The sequence below is a fragment of the Cephus cinctus genome, unplaced genomic scaffold (genome assembly GCF_000341935.2).
Source record: "Cephus cinctus unplaced genomic scaffold, Ccin1 Ccin1_scaffold0404, whole genome shotgun sequence".
NCBI classification, from domain to species: domain Eukaryota; kingdom Metazoa; phylum Arthropoda; class Insecta; order Hymenoptera; family Cephidae; genus Cephus; species Cephus cinctus.
The window spans coordinates 121,811-136,117 of NW_014333088.1; the positions used below are offsets into that span (position 1 = coordinate 121,811).

Below are 14,307 nucleotides of genomic sequence, written 5' to 3' on the forward strand. Positions count from 1 at the left end.
CCGCCGCCCTCCAACGTGCTATTGATGCGCCTCTCTGGAATCTGTATGATTTATAGAAATGTCAAGCCGACCTATATCCTTTATGCAGGCGAATGTAAATGCTGTGATAACGTTGATAGCACGTGATTGGTTCAGTCCTATGGATAATAATATGACTGGAATAGAAGTGAAAGAAATATAAAATTTTTTTTAGAAAATCATTTTCACGTATTTAAATCGCGTGGACAACTTGAGGTTACGTAGGTTTAACTTGGCGTAGAGGTTATTGCGTGATAGATTGCAGGAGACTCGATTTAATCGATATTCAAATGTCGACCGTTAAGTAACGTTATGTGTAGTGTTAAAGAAATGGAAAAAAAAAAAACAAAAAAAAAACCGGTACTCCGAACTCTACTAGGGTGACGGTATAAAAAGGGTATTTTTTTTATTTCAACTTCTTTTGCCACTGTGTCCCGTGTAATTTCTGAACAGACCATGAGAATGCAATTTATCATGCGCGTATTCTTTCTGCCTGATTTTTATGATTAATTGACGTCGACGAACGTCACTTTTGAATGGTTGACGCGGATTCTGAAATATCGTCCTTCGAAGTGTCGTGCGCGTGACATTTATGGGAGGCAAATGGCTTTCCATGGCTGTTGCATGTGAAATGGTAATAATTACGGGCGTCACGTTATACGAAATATTAAATGGGGGCGAATTTTAGAATAAATATTATCTCATTATCGAAAATTCATATTGAACTTTTTATGAGATTCGAGATACTTGTCACAAAAAGTGCCGTGCCGTGAAATTGATCCCAATTAATATTTGTTCATAATTAATGTCATTAGACTTGATAAATACAAAAGTAAATTTGCAAGTAATTTGAAAAACCAAAAAAATGAAAGGATTGGAAGAGTTACTGTTTATCCGTTTGTTATTCGTTTGGTAATTTTTTTTTTTTTACTAACGAAAAAAATACCTCTGGTCGTCCGTTACGTAAATTAGGATTCAGAGTCAATGAATAATAAAATAATATCGCCAACAGACCGTATTTACCGCATAACGTATATTCTTCGTGTATGTAAAATATACAATACTTATATTCGACGTATATATTTAAATATACGAAAAACGGCAAAATTAATATATTTGTCATATATATAAAAATATATTTGAGAAATCAATTTTTTATATATTTTCGCGTATATTTTTTTCCGTACGGGTTGTGGTCAGGAAATATGATGAAAGTAAATTTGGACAAACCAAGTGAAATGAGATTAAGGAAATCTGTTCCCGCGATCCACGTTCTCCGCAGCGCAGGCTGAAACACGTGGTCAATCACGGGAGCGTCGCCTCTGGCGAATCCATCCATATGCAGTTTAAATAATTGTCAAGTAATGGCGTAAATGACGCGTGCTCGAGTTAGTGCTACTACGTTCCAGCATACAAAGGGAGAGAAGTGACTTGAAAGGGAAAACTAGATGAGAGAAAGTCTACCTGAGAAGAATTATTTGCATTTTGTTAGCGTGATGCCGGGTAGTCGTTTGAAAATAAAACACAGGTTCAATTTATTTTCATTCATTTATTTTATACGATATTGTAAACCAAAAAAACATGTTCGTCATGCATGGGTTCGCTGTATCATGCAATTAAAAAAACCTTTTGATTAAAGTTCGAAATTGCATTCGCTACATCTCGGGCACGTACATAGATGAAAAATTATTATGTTATTCGACCGTGAGAAATTCACCTTCTACGTTTCATTAGTGTAACGTGGTCAATTTCGAGACTCGATTACGATTACAATGAAACGTATTATTGCTTTTTAGTTCTCAACGCGATACCTTTTTGTGTACATAATGGCAAGTACTTTGCATCCTCTTATAAAAATTCGCGAATTTCATCAACATTATCGTCACCGCGGTCTTTCGTAGAAATTCGATGCTCACACATTTTCATACCGAGCGTTCGCTACCTTTCATTACGTTAACGGGATACTTGGAATCTTATGAAATATTTAGCAATTCCAATTGTACAACAGCTAGCAAATTACAGTTCTCCCCCCCTACTGGCCCTCCTGTTGATAATATAGAATTTTTTTTTTACTCTGGTTCAACCGAGTAATAAATTAGTGCTGCCAACGTCGGGCAGAAAAGCTCAGGACAAAAATCATTTCTTTCCCTTCTACGATCAATCATTCAATTTCATCTTGTGGATGTACATACACGGTATGCAAAATATAATATGACAGAATCCAAAAAAAACCATGTCCTGGTGGCGTATTAAATGGTTTATCCCAAAATGAAGCACAACCAAAGGCTCGGTAAGGTTAAGTATGTCTTTTGCTAAAAATCCAAGAAATAAATTTCATTTATACTCGTAAAACTGCATTTAATAGATACTCGAGTGCATTTACTCTGCTTTATTGCACAATAATTTTCAGTCTTAACGTATATAATGCACTCGGCACACCGGATACGCATCCAAGAGTACGAAATCGCGGGACATTGCACCGAGGCACCGAGGCCCCTCTTGCATTTCCGTGACGATAAAGTATACTTTTGGCTGAATCCGTTAACGGTCGTGGCCGTTGCGCAAGCTGGGATATACGTTGATGCACCTAATGCAACTGCAACTATAAAGATGTCAAATGCTGCACCCCCCCCACGTCCTGGTAATCTCCTTGGCCCATCTACCGTCTGCCAGACGCCGAGGCTCGCTTGATCGTCGCGCCCTCTATTCACCTTCAATTTCAATCTGGGACGCATCAATGACAGTCGGTGGAAATCGTGCAATTATCATTGGCAGAATAATATTTGCGCTTCAAAAGTCCACAAGTGCATCGGTGCAACGAATTATCGAATCAGGATCCCAACAGCATGATGCAATTGTTACGGTGTAATTAGGTCGATTAAAAGGTGAGCCTCGTTTCGTTCTAGTATAGATCAGCCGGTCTTTTGTTCACCGGGCTCACTGTATAGGCACTCTAATACTCTATACGCCTGCTACAGTAGACTACAGTAGACGCATTGGCAGTACGATATTTTTTATAGTGTAGATCTGATAGCAACGTGGTAAACCACAATAGACCACAGGACGTCTCCTGTAGAGACTCTAACTACATGGGAAACGGACAATTAACACAATGTTCAGAAAAGCTCTGATTGATTGGCAGACAGCTGTACCGTGTGTCTGCTTTCGAAAATCATGTCGATTGGGTTTATAGATCTTTTATTGGGGACCGTGCTTGTATATAAGGTGTCCAATAAATGATCCGCTGTTTGTGGATTCAATGAATTTGAGACAGCGACGTTGTGAGGTCGCACGATCAATACAGGGTTGATAACCAAGACCTTGTAAGGATGACGATGTCCGACCTACTCGAGCCGTAGGACGTCTTTATCTAATAATTATGATTGCAAGGCAAAAGTATAAATCGTAAACCGATTATTCTTACCCGAATTATATGAATTTATAAATCATGGAAAAAAGGTAACATACGACTGCTCATGTGACTGAAGTGCCGATACAAATATTTAAATCTGCGGTTACGAATGTAAATAATTTTTTTTTAATCAAAGCCTCAATTATTTAACTGTCACGTGCAGTCAGTACGAATTGTGTAAAGTGACCAAAAGAAAGAGTACGAGGTCTAATGTAAATTTCAGCGTGCGACTCTTTAACGGAAAACCATATGCACCAGCGACTAATTACATTTTAACAAGACTCGATGGAAACTCAATTAGTACTTTCCTCGTAATTAGCGAGCGAAGTTTTGCAAAATTGTTAACGATGCTCCTCTTTCGTTAGTTGATTTTGCAAAATTACCTGTCTCAAGTAGAACCAATGACTCGGTGGTCAGACAACGATTGCCAATTATGTGGAATCGAAGCGCTGCTAATAAAGTACGTGAACGTTAATAATAATTATAAAATAGATCTTTGCTGACGCTCTCATTGACAATTAGCAGCAACGGTTTGTACGTTTGGTAATTTCAGGAACGAAGCTGCTTTTAAATTAATTTAGTATTCTCACGTTATGCCGGGCTTTACCGTGGAGCTGTACTACTTGTATGCCAAAGTAACCGTGTGTAGTTTACGGGTTTATAAGCTAAAAGATATAAATGCAAATCGAAGCGACAACTCGGCTACTACGTCAGTGATATGTAAAAATAATAGATAGTGCATTTCCCCTTTTTGCTTTGTAAAAATAAAAGATTTAAACTTTTGAAAAAATAATAAAAATTATTTTTCCTCCTAGTGACGTTGCTCTGTTTTTTTTTACTCTTTTGGCGAAAAATCGAATAAAAAAATAATAATGCTAAAGCTACTGCTACTTCGAACGGAGTCAAAAGTTACTCAGCAATTGGATTAAACTATGTTTTTGCAGGTGGAGTCTAAAATTTAACAAGCTCCTATACATAAGGATCTGTTTGCTGGAAATTGTGTAATAATGACAGTACATTTTGTACCTAATATATCAGTCTGTTTTCCTTATTGTAAATGCATAGGATTATTTATCTGCGATTCTACTTTGTATCTTCGTAAAGTTTGTTTCGTCTCTGTACATCGTGGACCGAGTCGTGTCCAATCGCGTAACGCTCCTGTTAATCAAACTTTTTACGAGGCGACACGAGAGAATCGGGCACGAATGAGAAGGAACGAAAAGAAAAAAAGTGCAAAGAGAAAAAAAAAGAAGGGAAACGAATCCTCTGGAAGTTCTTGGTGAATTTCAAATTTCTCGCATAAAGAAAGTGCTATACGTATTTTCTCCGGTAAATGGAATTGCATTATTGCACTACGAGATGGGAATTGGATTATACGTAGACACGTGGACGATTCCCTTGTAAATATGGGAAAACGTGTGTGTTTATATATATATATATATATAGTATATGTATATATACACATATGCATATACGATTCTCCCCTAGGGGAATTGCGTCGTATAATCGTTTCAGCGTTATCGATAACGCACTCTCTTATTTTTCTTCTTCTCTTGAATCTTCGTATCGCCCTTATTTTGCAAGGCTATTCATATACCCTATGCTCGTTAACTTTTTCATTTATCGACGGAACGTGTTCAGTCGAATGACAAATCTAGAATGAGAAAAATATAAAAATACTCGAAATACCTTAATAGAAATATTCAGGTTCGCGTTGTTTAATTGTCGAACTGGAATTCGATCGGAATTGATTTTCTAAGCCGATTAATGTGAATCTAAACTGTATTAATTAAAAAATAGAGATTTTTGGCCTGGAGTTTTTGTAGAATTCGAAAGCGGATCAACAAGATTCTATCACCCAATAAAAGGAGTAAGCGTATACCGTGCTTATGGGGCTATTCAGGTTATCAAGTTTGACACGAAGGGAAATTTCGGGGTTTACCAACGCTTACGACGACTTTTCGAAATAAGCATTTCAATATATACAAATTCCAAAGGCTCACCGTCACTCGACGCTTACGTCAATTCAAATATAGAATTGTGATTTTAGTTGAACGTTTTTTGAAAATACTCTTTTTACCGCATCGCCTTTTTAGTTCGTCGATACACCGTGTGAGGCATAAAAATTTATTTCTGTTCTTTGGAATTTCAGGTGAGTGCGGAAAATAATGCTTGACAGTCATAACCAAAGTTTGGGTAAGTAACAGCTCATAACTATGAATTACGTTGTAAAAAAGGGCATAAGCTGTTATTGGAAAAAAAAAGAGATTGCTGACTCAAATTTTGTTCCATATTAGTTTATACTACGTATGCACGTGCTTCACTGGAAATCGATAAATACGTGGGAGAGGCGCAGCAAAAATTCTAAACTCAAAATTTATTCAGATGAAATCAATAAAAGTCGATATATTTAATCAACATATACGTGCAATACGACTGCATAGCAGACATTTATTTTTATGAAATTAATAATCAAGATGCCTACTTCTCTATAGTAATCTGACAGGTGCCATAGAGTTCGATGGGATTATATTCATTGTCGCTGATATATTTTTAAATGTGAAATCGCCCAAAAGTTTGAAAATTTCATATAAAATATTTAATATTTCTGCGTCATTAATAATGACACCATGAAATGTCAAATTACTGTACACATGTGCGTCATTGAATATCATACGTAATCTCCATTCGCGTACTCGTCAATGAAAATTCGCCTGTCTTATCGTATACCTACCTGCAGAACGATTTTACTGTCTTTCGACGATTTCATCGATCTCTTACATCGTTATACACGTGTATATCGAGAATAAAACTGTTTGATAATCATCGTCATCCCCCGTGAGGTTAGGTTGGAACGGAAAGCGGTCTCCACAGCAAGAACCCTAATCCAAGAGCAAACCTAATATCTTTTGCTAGATTAACCATATTTCACGCGTCTCCCGTGTGTTTCTAGGGGCTGGCTAACACACAACTCGAGGGTGGTGTAGCTACGAACAGAATGAGATGGGAAGAGATACCGGAGGTACATAAGGCTGGAGGGAAAAGGCTGTGCTACTAGGCTGTGGAAGATAGGAGACCGTGAGAGAGTAAAAGGGACGCGCTAGTACTCGTAACAAGTTGATAGGGTCCTATAGGACTCGTAAGAACCCATAGGGCTTTCCTAAGGCTTTCAGGGAGACCGAATCCATTTTCCACGATCTTTTCGCTCTAATATTCTACACTGGAGGGAACCCAGACGTCAATTCCGGTGAGGCATGTCACTCTTCTCTCTCCCACTCTCAGTCTCCTCGTATATTGGCTCGTTAACTTGGTCGAGTGAGTTGGCGAAAAAAAAAAAAACTTGGTACAAAATAGCTAAAAAGAAATTGATACAGGTTATAGATCGCAAAGGCGAACTGCAAGGCTGGGATATAGTCCCATCAACCGCAATTCTTTACATTAATTTATTTTCACTTTGAGGTGCAGTATATTGCAACCATGTAAAAGTAATATTTGGCTGAGTAGTCCGTAAGCTAAAGTCCGAAAATAATTTGTACCAAAAATTTCTATATTGCCATGGTAACCATTGTTAGCTAAGTCTTCTAGTCACTGGTGGATTTAGTTGGATTAGCGACCTCAATTTCTACTCCGGATTGGGTTAGGTGTTGAGGCCGAGAATTGGTATTCGACATCAGCCCATTCTTGGGTTCCTGTCTAAGCCAAGGGTTGGTCTTCAATGCAAACCCAGGGTTCGATCAAATATTAGATTTGTACAATCAAACCTCAGTCCCTGTCCCGATCACAAATTTCAGTCCCTGTCCGAAGGTCACGAGATTATTTTCGACCAATGAAAATTCTTTTGCAGGGCTGTAGAAACGAATTTAACAAGAGGCGCACCAATTTTTTCCGCAGCTTCTACGTGATCAATTAGACCTTCGTGATCACTTGGAAAAAGCGGCTTACGAGAATTTGATGTAGTAACACTCGTCTCTATACTAGATTTGCTTCGAGATTTTTCTAACGAGGAGAGTGGAGGTTGGGTTAGGTACGTAAATTAAGACACGGGGTTCTCGTTACGCACTCGTACGACACTTTCGTGAAGGCAAAGACTAATATATGGAACCGGACTGCGATTGAGTTCAGACAGGGTCCCACAGGACAGATACTGAGGTGCGGCGGCTGTATTGGCAAACCAATGACTGGCTGGTCAATGGTGGTCTGATGATCGGTTTAACATTGGCAAACCAAAGATCGACAAATGATGGCCCCACGAATTCACCGATATTGGCGAATCGAGGATCGGTTAATAAATGGTAGGTTGACGTTCGGCCTAGCTTTGAACCCTTAACTACATCGACGGGGTACAAATGTACCCCGCTGCCGTAGCAGCCGTTTTTCTCGAGTTTCGTCAGTGTAGCCAAGGGTCAACAAACTATATATTAGCGGATCGATGGGAGAGTTCAAAGGTCGACCCAACATGTGCATACTAATATTTGGGGAATTAATATCAGTTTGAAGATTGGTTTTAAATCGGCACCTTGAGGATGGGTCGATTTATATTCTGCCATGTAGATCTACGACAAAGAAGGCAAGAATTGTTATATCGACATTGGGCCGATCAGTTTCCGGTAGATCGGCAAATCCTACTTGGGTATGGCTCTGGTAGAAACATTAAAGAAAAATGAATCACAATTGTTCTTATTTGAAAAGAACAGTAATTATAAAGCAAGAAATCGGATCATTCGTTGTGGCATTTCACGCGGCAGCGAAGTCGTTACAGCATGTAGCGGGGTACAGTGGGTTTCCGTGTATATCCGAGAGCTTCATTGTGTATGCCCATAAGTGGAAATGGGTATGGATTTAAAAATATGTAGGGGGCTTGGTCGTAGGGTGGGATCTCCCTTGTGGATAGGTATAACAAACCCCATAGTATCGCATTAATCCCTCCCGAGGGTTTGCACTGAACCTTCTCGTGCATCGAGAGCGCAGCTGCCACGATCGTGAACGATTGTGAACGATACGCAAGTGCCATTGATGCACTTGTGCGCAATCTATGAAGAGTGCATTTTCATTCGAGTGCGTAAGGGAAAATTATATCGACCAACAGATGGCAGCTGCGGTTTCTTGCACCGACGGACGACACGAATTTTGGTCTAAAACTATTTTTGCCGAAAATGCATTCGCCTTGGGCACGCTTAACGACGCGTGAACAATTATCGTTGCACTTACCTGTGATCGGTGGATTTAGACCTGGGAAACTCGCAGCTGCGAATCATCGATGGAAAATTCGTGTGTCCAACGACGGCATTGTCAATTTGATCTTAAATCATTTTTTTTTTTTTCCATTTCATTCGTGCTACAGTTCAATGCAGCGGAATACAATGGGACGATAATGAGCCAAATTAAATTGCGGTCGTGCACTGATAAGCGAGTGATAAAATAATTCATTACAGCTTCAACGCTTTATTTCTACAGTCAATGTACTGAGACGTTTCGTGATTTTATAGCCTTCGGAATCACGAGACTTTTTGTAGGGTTCGTCCATTGGGCAGGCGTCTTCAGAAACAACTTAGACACTGGAGTTTTTAAAGTAACATAATAATGACGTATTGTCCTATATGTTACAGACTAGGTATCCTTAATATTCTATTTTGCTCTCTCTCACACATGCAGACGCTCTATAATTGTCTCTAGCTTGCTAGTAGTACCACAGGCGACAGGAAGTGTTTTTGTTTGCTTATTCTCTCTGCTAGCCTTTTGGATTGGAAAGAGGTAGCTGGAATCACAATACAGCAGTTGCACAATGCGTCCGAAGACCGTGGTCCAGTTGAAGGTTAGGATGATAATGATTCAGTACCCACAGGAGATCACAATGAACCCCGTTTGCTGAATCCCTTATCTTAAGGATGGGTTCGACTCAGACGGCTACTAATCACAATGATATTGGGAGCTGAATCTTTTTAAGGTGGGTTGTTTTTGTGAATGATCTGCAATCCTGACAGTTCTATTACAATAACTTCCCTGCAGGAGAATGCAGAGGGAATTGGGATGCCCTTCCTGACACTAGGGGGTATCACAATGATTCCTTAGGCCTGGTAAGAGCTACGGGATGCTCAGACAGCTACTAATCACAATGATATTGGGAGCTGAGCTTTTTAAGGAGTGTGGTTGTTCTGTAGTGGTCGATTTTTGACAGCTCCGGCACGATGCCTTCGATGCAGAATATCTACAAGGATGGCAGATTTCCTGATACAGGGTGGAGACACAATGCTTTCCAAGAGCAGGATCTGCCCAGGATGAGTTCCCACAGCTTGCAGTACAATACTGTTCACTGGTTCGCTCTGGAACAGAGGATTGGTTTTCTCCAAGCTTTTTGATAATTTACACTTTCCAAATCTTTACTAGCTTCTTGTCGGCTTGTGGTGTACAAGGGTCTTGTCGATTCGTCTGGATAGATACGAGTGGACCGACTGACTTCCTATCGAGGAAGCCGCTGCTTATATCCTAGATAGGCCTACGTTAAAACTAGTGGGGATAACGATTTTTATCCACCCGAGGTGTGAACGTCGCTTTTTGGATTCAATATTTTCATTTACGATTTTATTTGACTGATTCGATTAGCGGTTTTCTTCCAGTACCGGCTTACTGGTGTTTCTATTGTCTTCGGCGCGTGCCTGCTCTTAGCGTCTGGGCACTTGTTTCTTTTGATTTCAGTCTGTCGACTGTATTTCGGATTCTAGGAATATTAAATGTAATAATTTCTAATATTATATCCTCATGACTGTCGCTGTGACTAGATTCAAGGGAATTACGCAATATTAGAGAATTAAAGGTCCTGTATACTCTTTCCTTTATCGGCGTCGCTGTGAGAGGTCGATAGGATTCTTGAGGAATTCTAGGATTTGAGGAGTTCTCTCAGATACTGTTATGCACATCCACAGTGCGCTATGCACACTTATGCGGGGCTCTTGACGTATCAATCATCGAGAATGGATGATTGGGAAGGAAAAAGGATCGAGGATAGGGGGGTATAAGGACGTAACGTTACATTACGTAATTTCGATATTTTACTTTTAACAGGTTGTAGACAATAATTAGATAATTTTACAGAAGATCATAAGAATTGTTTATCGTTACAGGCATTATAAGGGACTTTTTATATGCTTTCAGAAGATATGCACGAGGCTTTACTTAATAACGAAGCATGAAGGATCGACTTTTGTGAAATTTTTTATTTCTGAGACACCACGTATCAGGGACTATTGAAAATCTATTGATATGGCCAGTCTAGTGAATTTGTTATTCGATCTCTGAACCAACGCGGTATGACAGTAGTATTTTTTAATTTGAACTCAGGTGCATCGGGACCGGGCATGCATAATAACGCTACGAAGCGCAAGGAAGAAAGGAACTGGGTAAACTGCACGATGTTTAATGCCAGGGCGAAAAGATTGAATTTGACTGAAAATGTTTACGCTGCTCGTAAGCTTCGTTGGAAATGCATCTCGCATTTATGTAATGCAGCGTACCTTCGAGAAATGCAGAAAGAAGTAAAGAAATGCATTCTACGTCTGGCATTGTTGAAAGGCAATATTGTTGCAACGGGGTTGCATAAACATTGTCCTGGGATACTGTGAGTCACGGTTGTTCGGTGGCACTATTCGTGGCCATTATCAGATACTATGAATGCACTTTACATGGGAAATAATAATGAGACCGCAGAAATACGGTTGCGTTACGGAGAGTATCTAAATGTAATTATTCCTTTAATTAATAACGATATATATGACAGGCGATAGGGATGCCTATTATAATGACGTATATCGAGCAAGATACAATTTTTATAAAAATAATAATTATTGAGAATATTAGTTGTATATATATTTCATAAATTGCGGATTACATTTTCGTTAATCAAAATGAAAACCTTTCGTACGCCCAAAATTGCTCGATCCGTTGTATAAATTTTCTAAAGGCATTTTCAATGTAATCTGAAATTTTGATTCCCATACGATAATTGCATTCGACTTATAGGTCGGGCACAGTAACATGACTGCAGGTACCCGTGGAACAATCGAGGATTACCAACTAGTGATAACACACGTAATCTCGTGGACAATACCGGATTAAATTGGTCCGCGAGAATTGCAAGTCAATAACGCCCCCGTTGGTTGATCAAGAGCGAACCAATATGTATATGCGCCAGTATGGCATAAGTGGAACTAAATTTCCCCAGAAATTGTATTCCCGGTGCACGTAGATGGACTCTGTTCGAGCAGACTGCATTCGGATACATTTTTAAAATGGTTATAACGAATGCTTATTCGAATTCAATACTTGCCTTAATTCGCTAACCTGACTCGTCGATATTGAACGTCAATAAAGATTCCCGGGTGTCGAATGTTACTCGATTTCGTTCGGCGAGTGAAAATGCATTAGAGCGGCGCGATTCACGATTAAATACCTAGAAGTCTCGCAAAGCAAAGAATTCTCATGGAGTAAAAGTGCAGCCATAATAATAACAACACGCCGAACCAGAAGATTTCCGTCAGCCGTATAATAATTTCTGAGCCATTAGCCTTCTTTTCTAAAGGGATAAAAGCCATCGAGGGGTTGTTACTAGCCGTTACTAGCCGTGCGTAATGTCGGGGTGCCTTTTCTAGGGTTGCCAATGTCACCGCTTATTGCCAGACGAGCATATGTGTTCACGGTGCTAGATTGGGGAGAATAAAACCCCATTCATATGTCATTCTGTCACCTTTATTCGTACCATGAACGTGTACACGCTTCAGCCACGGCACGAACGACAAATATTCGCCACCCTGTATGTACGTTACTTAGAAATGATCCGTGAACAATAATAATAATATTCACGCTCGGGATTACACTGTCGCGATGAAATATATCGAGCAAATAAAATTAATCTCCTTTCACGTAATAACGAAACAAACTTTCCGGACGATATTGACTTTATGGCTCCAGGCTTAACGCAAAGATTGTTTAAACAATAAAGTAATTTATCAAACGGGCGACAATTGATTCTGCGGAAGGAAGCCCCGTGTAACGTCCTGATAAAACTTTTAAAGCTCTTCGCCCGTCGCCCGATTGATCATCAAAATATTTATAACCGAACCCCTCAGCCATCTCGATAATTGAGACTCTCTCGTAAAGGCCAATTTGCTTTTCACGGGAAAATTAGAATACGAACATCCCCTGGCACTTGACACCCCCCCTCCACCCCCCCAGAAGTTCACGGTAAATAATTTATAATGACGAAGACGGAGACAATACGAAACTTAGTTAACGCGATAATCGCGTACTTATAAAATGCATTTTTTTTTATTTTGCAAACTCCAAATAACAATTAAAAAATTTTCGAGCGAGTTACACAACCTTGTAAAGTTTCACTGCTCGTACAGTAATCGTGGACTTTTTTTCGTACACGTGGAATCGGAAATCTTAAGCACTACTCGCTGCCTTAATTCGATCGTATGCTTTACGCGAAATAAAAAAAAAAATATTTTGAGTGCAATTTTTTATAAAATTCTTCTATTCACCCAAATACGTGGTATTACGCAATGCAGTAGGAGGAACGTGAAAATCTCTTGTAAATAGTAATATTCTATTTTTCCATATAACCACGTATATCAATAGTAATGTGTTCGCGTAAGACTTTAGCTGAGAAATCGCTGGGAAATAATATAAATTTTACGATATACGCAAATGGCCCTTTTCTTCTTCTTAATATTCACTTATATGGCAATTTCACTCCTTTGCTGTCGTCGACGTTTTTTGACCTCGTTACACGAACATTGAAGATTGTTATTAATGCATACGCAGCACGTGATAATATATTGCTGTTGTCTTTATTCGATAGGCAGCGCATGATAAATGAGCATGGCATCATTATTTATTACCATAGAATAAATACTACCCTTAACACCGTCAAACCTAACTATTATTAATGATATCGAATGACTTAATTATATTGATATTATACTAGTTCTATGTATTGGCAGTGTTTGTTGTTAAACTTTTAAAAAATTAATCACTAAATATTACCATAATGTTCGTGCTGACATATGGCTCAAACTGTTCGTGCATTGTGTAGAATCAATGTTGTGCTTGTCAATCAATGTAAAAGCATTATGAAATAGAAAAGTCTGAATAAAAAGAGATATTATTAGCAAGTATCAGCTGGGAAGAATTACAATGTTGCCAAGTTAGTTGAAAGTATCCTCCCCTGTGCATCCCCTGTCTACTTACCCAACCTCAGTTAAATTAACACACCGCAGCCACTTTAAGGACCTTCTCCTGGCGCTGGCAGCTAGACACGATTTCCCGTAGCCAAAGGTTGCCCTGCGCCCACATTTCGATGAATTATTACGCCAAACTGAGTAAGAACTATCCAAACCAAAGCTTACCCGATCTGTGAGCTGACTAACCTAGTCTAGTTCAACTTAACATAACAGTATGATGTCTTGTCATTGAATTCTTTCATAGAGACGAATATTGTACTATTGTACTGTTTCCGATAGATGATAGTTTTCTTTTAAATAAATATCCTCTCGAGTCTGTGATAAAAGAATAAATGTTCATGAGAATTGACCAGTTTACCTATAGCCTAATAAAATCGTTATAATTTTCATTGAACTATAAAAAAAAAGTACGAGATAAAAAGTACGAGACGTTTCCACGTGGAAGACTTACCAAAGTAATATCATTGCTGGCTGCAGGGTAAAGTAGATATATTTGCATTTAAAGTATTACACTTACTTTTAACTAAATTTTTGATGTGGTGAACTGTAGTGGGCGGTATTAAAAATAGTAAAATCAATATCCATTCAGCGAGCGTCGACAAATATTTAAAAAAAAAAAAAAAAAAAAAAAGGGAAAAA

General features: G+C 38.9%; 1 protein-coding gene and 1 long non-coding RNA gene across 13 annotated transcripts in view; both read left to right on the top strand.

Annotated features, from left to right (window-relative positions):
• Positions 1 to 14,307, top strand: part of LOC107267449 (furin-like protease 1) — a 115,906-nt gene that overhangs the window by 62,147 nt on the left and 39,452 nt on the right. The window contains exon 1 of one of the 12 annotated variants that reach the window (XM_025084804.1): positions 5,604 to 5,626. The exons of the other annotated variants lie outside the window; for them this stretch is intronic. The gene's annotated coding sequence lies outside the window, so the exon portion shown is untranslated. Of the gene's footprint in view, positions 1 to 5,603; positions 5,627 to 14,307 lie in introns of those variants that run through there. 12 annotated transcript variants of the gene reach the window in all.
• On the top strand, positions 11,010 to 12,237 carry LOC107267453. The gene is made up of 2 exons (XR_001537628.2): positions 11,010 to 11,163; positions 11,444 to 12,237. It is a non-coding gene; the product is annotated as an uncharacterized LOC107267453 (long non-coding RNA).